Here is a 16,867-nt window from a genome sequence, read left to right as displayed (position 1 = left end):
ACCTTGGCCTTGCAGCAATATCACTTATGATACATTTATCAAATACAGAAGACTGGGCCCCACTCAAACTCTATAATGTTAAAAAAACAAAAACAAAAACAAACAAAACTCCACAGGTGAATCTCACTCACCAACAGGCCTCACAGCCATCCCTAGTTTAAGTGAGAAGGTGTCACTGTGTGATTCCCAGACCAGCAGCATCACCTTCACCTGGAGCACAGAAATGCAAATTTTCACCCCGTCTCTACTGAAAATACAAAAAATTAGCCGGGTGTGCCCGTGGGCGCCTGTAGTCCCAGCTACTCGGGAGGCTGAGGCGGGAGAATGGCGTGAACCCGGGAGGCAGAGCTTGCAGTGAGCCGAGATGGCGCCACTGCACTCCAGCCTGGGCGACAGAGCGAGACTCAAAAAAAAAAAAAAAAAAAAAAAAGGAAAAAAGAAAAAAAAAAAAAAGATACGCAAATTTTCAGCCTGAACAAGACCTCCTGAATCAGAAACTCTGGAGGTGAGGCCTAGTAATCTGATGCATGCCAAAGTTTGAAAACCACTGCCTTAGGCTAAAGGACCAAGGTCTTACTGGGGCATTTTAGTTAAGATTTGGAGTAATGTGGTTGGAACGCAGGGGTGTCCTCTGAAACCACACTTGGTCAATGGTCGGCTGCTCTGCAAGCACATAGAGCTATCTCTGATTGCTTGTCAATCTATTGAAGCTGTCTCAGACTTGCAGATGATTAGCGGTGTTGGAACCTTTTCTTTCGGTAGGAAAGACAGTGATGATTGACCTAAAGCGGCAGCAACACAGTGGCTAATTAGTGGTGGTGATGGTGGTCATGACTGCCCTCTTCTTTCCACTGCTGCCCCACAAGCCACAGACTGTAAGTGAGGGTGGTAGACAGGGCAGAAGCAGAGGATAAGGTGGTGGTAGGGGAAGTTAATGATTTTATTTAAGAGAAATTATACTGAATTAGAGATCATGGAACTCTTGCACACAGTATTTCTTTAACTGTACATTTATCTTAAAAACAGTGATCCCAAAGCATCACTTGAAGCATAGTATCTTTACGGCCTGAAAGCACCGTAAATAAGGATTTCCTGAACATTCGGCTGAAATGTGGTGACATTTCAATTCTATTCAATAAGCACTATTCTTAGTATTGGGATACATCAATGAACAAGAGACACTGTCTATAACCTCAGGATGTAGGAAGGAAAACAAATCAGCGAGAAGACAACCCCCCTTACCGCCCCTGCCCTTAAAGAGGAGACACAGATGCCCTGTGAACACCTACCACTTGGCTTGATCTGACATCTGGGACTCAGATGAGTCCTCTCTGGGTAAGTGATGTTTAATCTGAAAACTGAAAATTGAACAGGAATCAGTTAGGCAAAGGGATGGAGGAAAGTAAAGGAAAAGGTGGAGAGAAGAACATTCTAGACAGAGAGAAGCGCTGGTGTGAAGGCCTGGAGTAGAGAGAAACCCTGGTGTGGAAATTTTAAGAACTGCAAGCTGAATATGCTGTATCCTAGAAAGTATGGGGGGAATATGTTAGGAAATGAGGTTAGAAAGGCAGCCATCCCAGCTCCCACAGGGCCTAGGAAGTTAGATGAAGGATTTAGATTAGGGCCTAAGGGCAACTGGAAGGGCAATTGAAGGATTTAAAGCCATGGAAGAAGATGAGAGATTTGCATAAAATATAAATCTCTTGGCTGCATTTGGAAAGTGGAATGGGGGAGGAATTGTGGGTATTTGGAGACAGTCAGGAGACGGGTGTCATACGGATTAAATTTACAAATGTTTGCGTAGGGAAAATATGAAATGAGCTAAGAAATTAGAAGACTAAAATGTGTGCTTCATCTTATGCTCTTTTTCAGCCCTAGTTTCGTTTCTTTGAATGAAACAGCTCTATGAGAGCTCTCTTCAGAGTTTGTATGTTCTCAACACAGTTCCTAGCCAGTGGCATGAATAAATCAACCTATACTAATTGAAAATTAGCTGTGGGCAAACAGTTTAAAACACTGCTGGGCACCATGGGGGATTCCAGGAAGGCTCGGTCCTTGCCTGTGAGAAACTAACAATTGAGTAATGAAAATAAACAGAAACTCTTAACTCTTAACTGTTCATTGAAGATTCAAGTACCATGTGAATAATTATCAAAAAGTGAGGAACTGAATCATAAACACTGTAAAAGGAGGGTTAGAAATGATTTCAGGGAAGTGTAGGTATTGGGCACCTACATCCTTCCTTTGAAGGGTGCTGGGAGGTGGGCGGACCCATATGATTGAGAACACATTGAGGGCGGGAGTAGCGTGAGCTAGGCCTTGTGGTTGCATCCCCATTTGGGGTTACATTTGTCTTGATTTTCAGGGAAGGTTGACTGACCCTCAGACACCATAGAAAAGTATATTAGCTGTTGCCAAAAAACAAGGGGGTAGTGAAATGTTCCCATCTTAATTAGTGGTCACTTTTCTGCTGGAACTGCAGCAGAATGGGGACATGTGGGTAGACTTGGTTGGGAAGGGAAATGGGGCTGACTTGGGAGAGGCCTGGAAAGGGCAGAGGGGACAGGGAGTGCTGTGGGCCTTCCATAACCCTGGCTGGTCACCCTGGAAATCAAGGTGACTGGGTTTCAGAATGTTACCTAGTGCCGAGGCAGTTTACAAGTTACATATAACAGGAGGGACCATTCTAAAAACTCTATCCCCAAAGCCCCAACTCTTTGCCCCTTAGCATGGAGACAATCTGTTCTTATGTAGGAGTTCAACTGCTCTGAAGGGGACATTGGCTCTGAATTGCTCTCAAGTCTCAAGTATCATTTGCTACTTGATGGCCACCTGCCACCATCCTGGGCAGGGGCTGCGGAGAAGGTTGAAGGGCACAGGGACTGAAACTGTCCTGCAACAGCAGCGTCAGGTCTGGGCTGGGCTGGGAGAAGATGGGCATGCCTCCAGGGTAGCTTCTGCGAGATACCTGTACCGGCTGGTGGACCAGGTTGAGGGACTGTGCAAAGTGATCAAGGTGATATAGGAGGCGTGCCTCTAAGTTTGGCTGGAAGACGTTTGTCTGCAGGGTGAGTTCAAGGGGACATTGCCTAGGGCAGAGTATCTCCAACTCTGTATGTTCTCTGGAGATGCTTGTGGGGCTGCCTGGACTGAGGGCTAGGGAAGCCAAAGGAGTGGGAAGACCCCAAAGACAGCCTATGGGCCCCACCTGCTCCCTTTTCACTGAAGTTGGGGCTTTTCTATCTGCTTTATATTTTGGAGAACTGCTTAATAATTTATTTGAAAAAGAAAAGGATGCTGCTGACAGAAACCAGTTGAAAATCTTTGTCGTTTGAACAGCCTTTTCACAACGTGCTCTTTTGGTCCCATGCCTACCATGCTTGAAGGCATGTCCCTAAAATAGGGGAGGTCCTTGACTCTCGGACACCAACAGGGATGACAGTACTGAACCCAGGACCTGCTCAGTGTGTACATACTCTGCTGGAGTGCTGGGATGCAACTCTGCTGGGGTTGCCGGGAGCAGGGATGGGAGCAGGAGCCAGTGAACTGCCAGCAGGAGGAAGAACAATGGGCTAGTGTGAGTGCTGCCTGAGGGGGCCTGCGGAGGTGACAGTCCACCGGGGCTGCGGAGGCGTGTTTGTCCAGGCAGGAAGCCACATGGGACCTCAGGCCGGTCTCCCCTGGCACAGCTCCTCACCGCACCAGCAGCAGAGCCCCTGGGTGCCTTCAGGATGGAGGAGCTGTTGCTGGACGGCCAAGCCCGCCTGGCCTGGGCCAATTTCTTCCTTACTTCCTGGTTGTGGTTGAGGACTGCCCTCTCTGCTCCAGGAAAAATTCTCCACTATCTTCAGGCCATTTGGCCTTCCTCCTTAGTCACCTCATGGACTCACTATCCAGGAGCCAGATTCCCTGAGCTGAGAGGACTAAGTTCCAATGAAATGGCTTCTGAGGGGGAGAAAACTCATGGATAGGACACCTCATAGATTCTCCATCTATATACGTGGAATGAATGATTTTATGAGCATCTCAGGCTTTTCCACTGTATTGAGACTATTAGACCAACAAAGATAGGACCATATCTTGGTAAGTGGCAGTCGTTTTTATCACCAGATGACAACTTTCTTGTGTCAGTTACTTGAAGACGAGGTCTGCCTCTCAAACCAGGCACAGGGCTGGCCACAAGTGTCTGAAGAGGAGGTCAAAGTGGGCCCATATAGAGATAAACAGTAGAAATGAAGAGGCTGTGGAGGTGGACCAGACATTAATTTTCACACTGATTATGTGTATTAGTCTGTTTTCATGCTGTTGATAAAGCTATAGCCAAGACTGGGTATCTTATAAAGAAAAAGAAGTTTAATGGACTAACAGTTCCATATGGCTGTGGGGGCCTCACAATCATGGCGGAAGGCAAAAGGCATGTCTTACGTGGCAGCAGACAAGAGAGAATGAGAACCAAGCAAAAGGGGTTTCCCCTAATAAAACCATCAGATCTCGTGAGACTTATTCAGTGCCACAAGAACAGTATGGGGGAAACTGCCCCCATGATTCAATTACCTCCCACTGGGTCTCTCCCACAACATGTGGGAATTATAGGAGCCTCAATTCAAGATGAGATTTGGGTGGGGACACAGCCAAACCATATCAGTATGGAAAGGGCAGGAACTTTGGGCCACAGGAATGGGCTGGCTACAGCAAGTTCAGAAAGCTGGACTCATCAACTTAACCTCTTCCCCATGCCTAGTGTTCCCTGGGTTATTCCTAGCGTGCTCTCTCTTGTTCAGTGCTTAGTAATACAATGGCCATTTCTTGGTGAGGCTTCATGGTGTGCCTTTTCATGCAGTATCTGAGTTGATCCTTGTGACAGCCTGGTGAGGATCTCTTGTATCTATATTGTACAGGTGATGAAATCAAGACACAGAGCATTAAGTGCTTTTGCTCAAGGTAACAGTTTTAAGAGGTAGACCTGAGATTTGAACCCAGATCTATTTGATTCCAGAGATCAAATTCTTCATTGCTGTTTGCTATGGAGTTTCTTAGACAGTACCAGTTTGTCTTAACTGTGCTGAGTATTTCTAAGAGCAGAGTTGGAGTTCACATTTGTATGAAGCTTTTCAAAGGGTAGTGGAGCTCCCAGAGTTCAATCAGCATAAAGTGGAGCTTGGGGACAGGTCATGTCACTTGGTCAGTCATCCTTCCCTCCTAGAGCATCTCCCACTCCTCCTCATGCTAGACCTTCGACACTCTGGTTTTGCTTTAGTAACTGGGGAGTTTTTCCTCCTGGCTTTTCTCTGCAACCTCTTCCCATCTGTCCCCAAAGCTGAGAGTGGCTAAAGAGGAAATGGTGATGGTGCATCCTGTATTTGGGACTAGAGTAGTAGATATCAAAGTATACAGTTCTTTGGGCAACCAGCATCCTGGAGACCTGAACTCAGCTACCTCCGGGCTTCAGTGTGTCCTTCTCAGGCAACCGTGGGTTCTGTGCACCATAGTCAGCCGCTGCTGCTGCTGCTTGAGGGTGTGGAGGGCTGCAAGGAACAGGTGTTTCAATGTTGCTCTTTGCTTTGGTTGCTCTAATCAGTCCAAGCTGACATCACAGCCTCTGAGAGATGAGTGAATATGACCATTTAGATTAGATAAAGTGACTCATTGTAATTTACAAACTGTGATTTACTAATCTGGTTCCTCGACTCAGAGTAATAAGAGATCCATGATAACAGTGGATTTGGAGGAAACTTGGGGGAGATCCAGACAGCATCAGGCCGCAGTGCTATCCCTCCTAGCAATCTTTGCCCTCATTTTGATGTGTATGTTCATGAATCTAGGTGACTATATGGTATAATCTGTCATTACTCTGTGGTGTATTCTCACACCTCTCTGTAGTTCAGACAGTACCATAAGACTCCCCTCAGGGCCCAGGCTCAAGCCTATCCATGGGATTGCAAGAATGGCTATCCCTTTTGGGTGCTTACTATTTGCCAGGCACTGTTGTACTGTTTTACACACACTCAATAATCTCACCCTCACAAGAATTCTATAATGTACATACCCAGAGGAGACAAGGTTGGTGGAGGCAGGATCAAACCCAAGCATTTGACTGGCAGGTCTGGGCTCTTAGCTAGCAAACTATGTTACCACTGTGCTGGCTGGAATGTCTATTCTCCCAAAAACTCAGAGCCAAACAGTGAGGGATGAAGGAGCTGGGTGAGGTCCTGCTTTCTGAACAAGATAGCTAGGTGTTATAGAAGAGAACCAGATAAGGCAGTGGTTCTCACATGTGATCCCTGGACCGGCAGCCTCAGCATCACCTCAGAATTTGTTAGAAATGCAAGCCCTCCAGTCCTGTCCTGGACCTACCAAATCAGAAACCCTGGGAATGGTGATTTGGATGCATGACAAAGTTTGAAAATCACTGGAGGCCAGGCATGGTGGCTCACACCTGTAATTCTAGCACTTTGGGAGGCCGAGGCAGGCGGATCACAAGGTCAGGAGATCAAGACCATTCTGGCTAACATGGTGAAACCTCATCTCTACTAAGAATACGAAAAATTAGCTGGGCGAGGTGGAGGGTACCTGTAGTCCCAGCTACTTGGGAGGCTGAGGCAGGAGAATGGCATTAACCTGGGAGGCGGAGCTTGCAGTGAGCCGAGATCGTGCCACTGCACTCTAGCCTGGGTGACAGAGCAAGACTCGGTCTCAAAAAAGAAAAAAAAAAAAAGAAAAGAAAAAGAAAATCGCTGGAAAAGGGAAGCTGGAGGCTAGGTTCTAGGTCTATCTCTGCCCTTGCCTAGCTAGGTAACCATAGGAAGGTAATTTCACCTCTCTGGTCCTATTTCCTCATTTTAAAAATGAAGCGTTCACTCTAGATTTAGTCACTTTTCATTAATTCAGCAAACATTTATTGAGTGCTTACTGTGTGACTGATTCCGAGAATGCAGAGACATGAAGCTTTCAGAATGGAACAGAATGAGAGCCACGTGGCTTGGGATCATCTGTGGTTACCACTCCAGGTTCAACCCTAGTTAATTCTTGCTGAAACAGTTGTTAGAAAGACGCTCTCTAACCTCCCACCCTTTCTCCTAACTCTGATTTATCTTCACTGTTGCCAAAGCCACTTTTAAAAGAAGCGTGACTGTGACCCTGTCACTCCTCAGTGAAAAACCTGCCACGGCTACCTATTGCCCATATTTTCCCAATGGAACACAAATGGAACACAATTGGAAAGACATTTCCAAGGATCACAAGCAGCTTGGAACACAATTTCAAGGACCAGAGTGATGCAACACAATTCCAAACTACTTGTGATCCTTGGAAAGGCGAGAGGCCTCAGACATAACTCTGCCTGTGCCACCCAGGCCTGTAGGATGGTGAGGAGAAAGAAGTCCTGGCCAGCAGAGGTTCTAGGTTCTGTGGAACCTGAGTCCAGTGGCTAAAAAAAGAAAATAAAGACTAGGAGTCTCATGCAACATTTGGCAAAACTCTATACTTCCTTGAGGCTCCCATGACATTTCTCCTAGATAAACCTGGCTACATTCCTGCCTGTATTTCAAAACCTATAAAAAATTTGGAGCAACACAAAATGGGTATGTTGGCTCAAGACTCAAGACTCTCAAAAGTATGAGTTTGGAGTCTATTGAAGCAACTGGGGCCATTGTCTTCAACAATCAGCATGAATAGGATCCCTGGGGCTTGATGACTGTAGTTAACCTAGGTGGGCTGGAGAACTTACTCTCCAAATTCAGATGCAGCCACTGATGTCTATATGCCCTTAGTGCCCACTTCCTGTGGCATGACTGAGCTTAGAGCTCCCTGAGCTCAGTTCCTACTTTGTTATTGTGAGGGCAGTAGCTGGTGCTCAATTGATATTTCTTGAATTTGTTGCATGTAGAATATCTAGGTTGGATGCCATTGGTGGTTTTTATCTGTATCCCTTAGCTGGGTTTTTAGAAATGCTTTTCTGAATGTGCCCAAGATGTTGATTTTGAAAGATACTTTATGACCCACTGCTTTCCTTGTTCTGATGGGAAGATATTTGTTGTGGCTGCCTCTCCTCTACCTCTCCCCATTTCCACTGGAATGTAAGCTCTAAGAAGTCAGGAGGCTTACTTTCCTTGTTCACTGTTCCATCCTCAATGCCAAATACAGACTGGATGACAGTGGGATGACATTCAGCAAATATTTGCTGAATGAATGAATGAATGCGTGAGTGAATGAATGGATGAATGGATGAATGAATGATCAGCTGTCTGGGACTTAACTTTCTTGTGTGTGTGCGTGTTGTGGGGAATAATGTGATGTGGTGATTATAAGTTATGGAGTCAGATTGCCCAGATTATAATCCTGGCTCTTTTCCTTAAAAACTGTGTGTTTTAGCCAAGTTTCTTAACCTCACTCTGTTTCCTCATATGTAAAATGAGGCTAATACTTCAAAGCATTGTTATGAGGATTAAATGAACTAATATGTGTAAAGTATTTAGAACAGTTCCTCGCATATGGTCAGTGCTCCAGAAGTCTTAGCTATCACTGGCTCTGTGAGCTGGAAGACACACATGGAACTCCTGGAGTTGTTTTATCTCCCTTCTGTCTCCCTCCACTTTTGTTTTTTTATGGTGTGATTGTGTCTATTTATGGGACACATTAATTAAGAGAGACTTTTTTAAAAGAAAAAAGTACTCATGCCAGTCAGTTTATATTTATTGTGTGCCTGTTACATTTATTACTTTTTTCTAAAAAAAAATTAGTATTTTCTCCCAGAGATAGTGATAGCAACACTGGGCTCAAGTCAAAATCTTTCACATTCCTTATTAATGAAAAAATAGTAATAACAGTACCATTATAATATATATATATATAAAAAATAGTAATAACAGTAAAAACAGTAATAACTACCATTTATAGAGTCTTTTCTATATTCTGGGCATTGTGCACTTTGGTGGACCAGGGATCATGGATACCCAGGTATTGATCGAATGTCAGACTTTGTCTCTGGGTTCACTGAGGCCAGGCTTAGCTTACGTTGTGCTTTAGTCTCACTCTAGTGTTACTATGGCCAAAAAAACACCTCATGTAGAGTTAATCCTTAACTGAACTGACTGCTCTATCTTTGCAAGCAGATTTCTTTTTTTTCTTTTAGACCTTCAAAATGTCTAAAATTTTGAGTTGTCATTATCTCTTTCTCACCGTTTCCTCTTTTTTTTTTTCCTACACTGACGTTTCTATTTCTATCTCCTTTTCATTTTCTCTGTCTCTTCATTCATTCATTTATTCAAGTTGCTTTCCCACCAAATTATAGAAGTGGTAGTTGAAAAACAGCAGCACAGCTGCCAGCCCTATAGCTCCACCCGTGACCGAAAGTTGCCCAGGAGCATGGCACGCATGCAAATAGACTTGTCTTCACATGTTGGATCCTTTTTCTTTTTATAGGAAACTATACCTTTGATTCATAAGGAAATGGACTTTGGCTTTATTGTAATTCCTATTTTCATGGTGTTTCAGCACAAATCATGAAATACACCTGGTGAAACTCCTGAGTCACTGGAGGGCTTGAAGTTTCAGGAAGAGGAAGAGGAGGAGGTTCCTGTGTGGCATCTTCAGAAAGAAGGATGTTTGGCAAGTATTAGCTCGATCACTTGACAAACTCCTTTCACTTTACTCCTTTGAGCCTTTAGCTTAAGGGGAACAGGGCATTGGTCAGTAATTGATTAAACTACCAGCATCCCCAATATATGGTTTTTGGGAGGCCCTGGCCCCTTGTGGGCTTTTAAATGCTGCACAGAGAAGAAATGAGGCTGAGAGCTTTGAGTCCTGGACAGGCAGAGTGTGTGCCAGGTCATAGGGTCACTGGATCACTATTCCTTGGGAGAACCATAGGAATGCAATTGTTTCTGGGTGTGGAGCGTTCATGAAGCCAAGCTCCCTGTTGTGTGTGGGAAATGATGGTTATGTGTTTAGCTAGACAAAGGATGTTCCATGCTACTCTTAAGCTGGAGGCTTTTGTTTTTCTTGGTAATCAGGGCATTCTAGGGGCATTCCAATGAAGAATACTTGAAAGGGGATAGATAGAAAAGGAGATCTTGAGAAAAAAGGAAGGACTAGTGTTTGGTTGTCTAGGGTTGTGCTTCCAAAATCCCAAAGCAATGTCACCTGAATTTTTTTTTTAAACACCTCCAAACCAGCCAGCCAACCAACCAACCAAGCAACCAAGCAACCAAGAACCAAGCAACCAAGCAACCAAGCAACTAAGCAACCAAGCAACCAAGCAACAGAGTCATGGCCACTCCATATCTACTGAATCAGGTTCTCTAGAGGTGGGGCCCAATGAATATCTCTTCATAGTAAGTGTCCCATGTAATTTAGATGGAAATTGTTCTCTAGGAATTCTTGTGGGACTTTCAGTTATAAGAAAAATACATCAGGTTTTTCATACCAGCAATAACTTGCTTGAGCATAGGGACTTTCTTACCTTATTATCCCTAACATTATTTCCAGCACAAAGTTTGTGTCAATAAGTATTTGTAGAAGTATCATGGAAAATATTTCTTGAAGGTGGCCACTGACTGTGCAGGAAGTGGGGAAAAATAATGTTGGTAACATGGAGGCAAAACTGTCAAATAAAGCCCAATGTTCAGTGTGTGGTGCTAAGTAATGGTAAAGAAAAAAAAAGGTCTCTCTGCCTTGGACAGACCACATGGTGAGTAGAATAGCCCGGAAACATTTTCTTTTTGCAAAGACTATTTTTCCCCCAAACTCCATGGCATAATAGCACCAAAAGTAATAACTATCAGGCTTTCTTGATCATCTTCCAAGATCATTTATGGCAGTCTCAGGCCATAGATAATAATTAAAGCCACCTGGTCCTTGGTTTTCTCATCTGCAAAATAGGGCATGGACACTTGCCAGCTGCCTGTGTTAATGCAAGTTTGTCAGAGTGGCTAGAGGCCATCTGTCTAGTACCAGAGGGAGTTCAGGAATGGTCATAAAGAGAGTTGGGCACCTTCCAGCCTGCCGTGGAGGCCAGGCTGCCACACACAATAAAGCCCTGGCTTCTGAACACTGGCACTCATCCAGGCGCCACTTGGGTTGATGCAATCTCTATTTGATCAGATGAATATGATTTCCTTTTCATTGTGCCTAGTCACAATGTCTAATTATTGAAGGCACAATAAAGCTAAAATTCCAATGATTAGGCCTATTCCTAGATAAGAACCTGCCATCCAGCAGTCAGCCATATTTGCAGATGATGTCTGAGAACTTGGGATGAGAGGTGGTTTGGATCTTCCTGTTTCTTCAGAATCAGAATCAGAAGATTTCGTTTTTATAATAATGGGTAGCAGGGCCTGATCTTTTGCGGGCCTGATCTTTTGCAGGCCTGATCTTTTCTCAGAAAACTTGAAATTGGCAAAGTTTGAAGGGCTCCCTAGTGTGCATGAATTTTGAGATCAAAGATATGAAAGGGAATTCAGTGATATATTCTCTTGATCTGAATGGAACAATAAAATTAGTGTACGTAGAAAACTCTATACTAGCCTATCAATGCAACAATTATTATTATTATTTCAACTTGGAAGAGGAGGAAATTAAAGCTAGGAGAGTTTAAACAATGTGACCAAGGCCACATTGCTAGCACTGCAGCCAGATTCCAAACCAGGCTCTCTGACTCTAAATTAAATAATCTCTTCACTATATCCTGCTGCCTAACCCAGAGGGAAATTATGCATAAGAATGAAATGATATACATTTGCCAGAGAAATGAGAAATGGGCTTGTTTAGCTGACTCAGTATGTAAAGAATATGTGAGAAATTGCCTGAAGGCAACAGTGGACTTCGGTATTTTACCTGTGGATTACCCATTTTACCTTGGAGCCCATTACTGTCCTAACTGGACATAAAGCAACTTATCTTTTATGTATTTAAAAATTTGATATCATAGTATTTCTCTATAATAAACAGTGGTTCTTAACTTTGAGACTCTCATGAACGCTATGAACTGTCTTCCAAAGAAAATATGTATATACACATAGGATTCATGGCCCCCCTTTAAAATCACCCTGGTCCTCCCCTCTACTCCCATGTGTCAGGTCAAGAAATCCTCTACAGATCTGACTTTACAAATTGCCCTGAATTTCTGGGCCATAGAAAATCTTCATAGTTCAGAGGTTATTGAGCCTCTAGGCCATCAATTTTTCTATGCACTAGTCCATGTCTGAGTTGATGACAAATCGTTTATTGAAAGGTCATATGAATTTTCTTTCTACCCAACACTGGATATCTAGCTATATGATACTAAACATTTCTGTTTTTTTCACTGCTATATCCCTAGAGTCTGGAATAGAACTTGGCACAATTACATGGTATAATTTATATGTTTTATTTTTTGTACTCTATATACAAAAAATTATGTGTAAAATTGTGTGTAAAAATGTTTGGAAATTAATTACGAAAATGCAATAAGACAACTTGTTCTTTGTTGCTCAGGCTGGAATGCAGTGGCATGATCACAGCTCACCTTGACCTACTTGGCTCTAGTAATCCTCCAACCTCCACCTTCAAGTAGCTATAGGCACATGCCACCATGCCTGGCTAATTTTTAATTTTTTTTTGTGGAAATTGGGTCTCACTATGTTGTCTAGGCTGGTCTTGAACTTTTGGGCTCAAGCGATCCTCCCACCTTGGCCTCCCAGAGTGCTGGGATTGCAGGTGTGAGCCAACGCACCGGGCCAGCAACTTGTTCTTAAAGGGAATTTGTTTACAACTTCTCTATTATGTATAACATCACTCTAGATTTTTGGCATATAAACTTTCTCAAGTTAAGGAAGTTTCTTTCTAGTCCTAAGTTTCTAAGAGTTATTTTTCTTAAATTACAAATAGATGTTGGACTTTATCAAATGTTTAGATATTTGATTGAGATAATTTAATAATTTTTCTCCTAAAGTTTATCAATGTGGTGAATTACACTGATAGGTTTTCTAAGAATAAACCATCCTTGCATTCCTGGGATAAATCTTACATATTATAATGTATTATTATTATATCATGATGTATTAGTCCTTAATATACTATTGAATTCAGCAAGCAAATATTTTGTTCAGGATTTTTGAATTGATGTTCACAAATTAGATGGCCTATAATTTTCTTTTCTTATATTGACCTTATTTAGTTTTAGAATCAAGATTACATGATTGGATCTTTAAAGTAATTTAAATTTAATGCAGAAATCTGTCTTTTAATTGGTGAGTTTAATCTTCTTAAATTCATTATTGTTACTGAGCTAGTAGAACCTATCCTGCCAACTTATTCCTGTTTTCCATTCATTGTAATTTTTAAATATATCCTTCCCGTTTTTCATAGAAAGATTCAGTTTCTCTCAAAATGCTCAAAAGTTAAATGTTTAAAATTTAAAAGCTAAACTTTTAAACATTAAAAGTTAAACAGAATGTTTAAAATTTCATTTATGAAAAAGTTAGAATGTTTAAAAGTTTAACTTTTTTGTTTTGTTATAATGTTTTTGTTATAAATTTTTTTTTGTTTTTATGATAAGAACAAAAGTGGCGGTTGCCTCTTACTTCAGATCCATTTTTGTGTTTATTTGTCCTTCCGATCCACTTTTATGTTTATTTGTCCCTATTGATTTCTTAAATTTATTGATAGCTGTATTTTTTCCTTAGAAAACAAAAGCACTAGTGCATTTTGATTTCTCTTTGATCTCCTCAAGGGTCATATTTTGGAAAATTAAATATAATATAATACAAATGGTATTCTCTGGACTTGTGTAATCATGTTTTTTTAAAGATATTTTGTTTTGTGTTGTTATGGATGAATTTTCTCCTTTTCCCAGCTTTAAGAAAATTCCTATAATATACTTTATCCAGTATTTGATTACCTTTTGCTCTCATATTTCTTGCAACATCCTCCCGGGTCACTCTTTTCTTTTGAATGCTTTCTCTAAGAGCAGTTTTAATGGGAGTCTTGTAGGGTTGAAGATGTTTTCATTATGCTACAATATTTGAATGGAAATTTGGCTAGATTTAAAATTATAGGTTCAGTGTTCATTTTCTTAAATACTTTAAAAATATTTCTTCATTATCTGCTTGCATCTAGTTTTGCTGTGGAGAAGTATACTGTCATTTTGATTCTTGTTCCTTAGCTATAAATATATTCTTTTTCTCAGTAAGCTTTTAGAATGTCCTCTTTGTACTGGTTGTTTTAAAGTTTCATTATAACGTATCGAAGTGTTTGTTTTACCTTACCTCTATTGTTGTCCATGAGGCCTTTCAATCAAAGATTTTTCATCTTTTTTTTTTTTTTCAATTTTAGGAATTTGTCATTTCTGTAAGACAAGGACAAGGCAAGAATAACCACTATTTCCATTGTTACTTGTCATAGTACTGGCCAACACTATAGGAAAGGAAAAAAAATAAGAGATGGAAGAATTGGAAGGGAAAAAATAAAACTGCCATTGCTTTCAGAAGAGATCACCTTCTACCTAGAAAGACTATGATAACCAACAAACTATTAGAATACATAAAATAGTTCAGCAAGGTTTCTAGAAATAAGATAAACTCTCAAATATTGGAATTTTTCTATAGCATCACTAACCAACTAGAAAATTATATAAAAAACAAGATGCCATTCACAATGTCAACAGAAACTATAGCATAATTGAGAATGTCTATTTAAGAATTATACTATGCTCCTGTGGAGAAAATTTTAAAACTCTAATAATAGAAGACATGGGATATGATCTGAAGAGATGGAGAGCTATCCCATGCTCAGCTGGGCCAAATTAATTTTATAATGACATCACTCTTGCTTGAAGTAATCTATAAATTCAATGAAAACCAATACAAATTTCAGTTTTTTTTTTTTTTTTTGGGTACAGGGGGAGTCTCTCCCTGTTGCCCAGGCTGGAGTGCAGTGGCGCGATCTTGGCTCACTGCAACCTCCATCTCCTGGGTTCAAGCTATTCTCCTGCCTCAGCCTCCTATGTAGCTGGGATTATAGGTGCTCACCACCATGCCCAGCTGATTTTTGTATTTTTAGTAGAGACGGGGTTTTGCCATTTTGGCCAGGCTGGTCTCGAACTCCTGACCTCAGGTGATCCATCTGCCTCGGCCTCCCAAAGTGCTGGGATTACAGGCGTGAGCCATGGTGCTGGCTGGATTTTTTGAGGAACTTGATAAACTTATTTGAAAAATTTAAGCTGTACTATAATAAATAACAATAAAAACTATAAGGTACAAGAACAATGAGACCAGTAAAATAAAATAGGTCCATGTACATAAAGTATGTATTTATATTTAACAAAAGCATACTATGAATAAAGTTAGCAGATGACAAGAGTGAAGAAATTTGTGTTAAGTAAAACTGAAAATATCTAGAACTGTACATCTAGAATACAGATGTGCCAAGAATTTCTGCTGATCAACAAGGAAAAGAGCAATCCCAGTATAGAAATTGGCAAAGGAATGAACAGACATTTTAAACTGGCAAGAACAGATACTACACTTGATCTTAGCCAAAAGGCCAAGAAGTGATTGAAGGGGTATTTTGGAGAAGAGAAACTCCATAGGGTTAACATGCATAGGAAGACATGCTTACATTTATTAGTATTAGTAATGTGAAATAAACCACGATGCTATCACTGCACTATTACACTAAAAACAAACAAACAAACAAAAAAAAACAAAGAAAACCACTACACTGTTGCTATCACTACATCTACCACACTGGCAACATTTAGACCTTGGATAACGCCAAGTTTGGTGGTAAAGTAGAAATATGAGAAGCTGGTGGAAGAATGAACTGCTGGTGGAAGTCTTGGACAGCAATTTGTTTGTATTCAGTCAGATTAAACATATGCCTATTCTTTGGCACAGTAATTCCACCTCTGGGTATATAACCTCAAGGAAATTTTCACATGCCTCTGAAAAAAGATGCATATAAGAATGTTCATCGATGCTTTGTTTGTGGAAGAGGAAGCTGGAGACAATCTGCTTAAGTGAAATGCAGTGCTCGCATACCATAGAATACTTTGCAGGTGTTAGAAGTGATGCACGGAATGTCTACATCGATGTGGATAGATCTTACAACACTGTGCTGAATTAAAAAAATAAGAAACGATGTGAAATGCATAATATAACATCATCTACATGAGTTAAAAATCTAGACATGCCAAACAATACATATCTTATAAGAACAGGCACAAATGTCTACAAATAAAAGCTTCAACATCAACCACTGAAAAGAGTTGCCCTGATTGGAATGGTGGGTGGGTGGTGGGGGTATGAGGGGACAGGGAAAAGGAATAGACATGGAAAATAAGGGGGAAAGTAGATGAATGAATAAATAAATTATGGAGCAAAATAAGATAGGGGCTTTCAGAAATCAAAAATGATGAGAATGAAGATGATTAAAGGCTAAATGAAAAGAAAAGATCAAGACTTGGCAGAGGTAATGGCATATAATAAGCACTCTGTAAATATTTATTAAATGATGGAAGAAATGAAGTCGATGGTGAATCTTTTTGCAAGGCTAAAATTTCTTTTGCAATATGAATCAGTGCTCTTTAATAAATTATTTTAGAAGTTTTGATCTTGGCATATCAAATTCCTTAAAAATGTGAGCACACCTGTATTTGGAGACATCTGGATCATGTTCACAGATTTTTTTTCTTTTCTTCCACGTCTTGAGACACTGCATAAACATAGGCGCCTCTTTTGAACTATGCCATGCAGTTTGATTCTAAGTCACAGAAAATGTTTTCCTGGAAAATATTTGCTGTTTTGATCAAGCTTGATTCCAAAGCATCTGCCTATATATGGTCACTGATATGCAGGGTATTTGCTGGAAGAAATGAGCTGGAATCTGCCTC

The 16,867-nt window shown here is 41.1% G+C and overlaps 1 long non-coding RNA gene and 1 other non-coding gene across 3 annotated transcripts in view; one reads left to right on the top strand and one right to left on the bottom strand.

Annotated features, from left to right (window-relative positions):
• Positions 1-16,240, top strand: part of LOC144334458 (uncharacterized) — a 52,911-nt gene extending 36,671 nt beyond the window's left edge. For both annotated transcript variants that reach the window (XR_013404284.1, XR_013404285.1), the window contains exons 2-4: positions 9,493-9,606; positions 10,173-10,331; positions 14,311-16,240. This is a non-coding gene — a long non-coding RNA (uncharacterized LOC144334458). The remainder of the gene's footprint in view (positions 1-9,492; positions 9,607-10,172; positions 10,332-14,310) is intronic.
• On the bottom strand, positions 15,346-15,531 carry LOC114672576 (U2 spliceosomal RNA). Its single transcript, XR_003722974.1, has one exon. It is a non-coding gene; the product is annotated as a U2 spliceosomal RNA (small nuclear RNA).
• Positions 16,241-16,867: the final 627 nt, after the last annotated feature.

The sequence above is a fragment of the Macaca mulatta genome, chromosome 14 (genome assembly GCF_049350105.2).
Source record: "Macaca mulatta isolate MMU2019108-1 chromosome 14, T2T-MMU8v2.0, whole genome shotgun sequence".
NCBI classification, from domain to species: domain Eukaryota; kingdom Metazoa; phylum Chordata; class Mammalia; order Primates; family Cercopithecidae; genus Macaca; species Macaca mulatta.
Note: the sequence above shows the minus strand (reverse complement) of the source record. Positions and strands in the feature narration are given on the sequence as shown.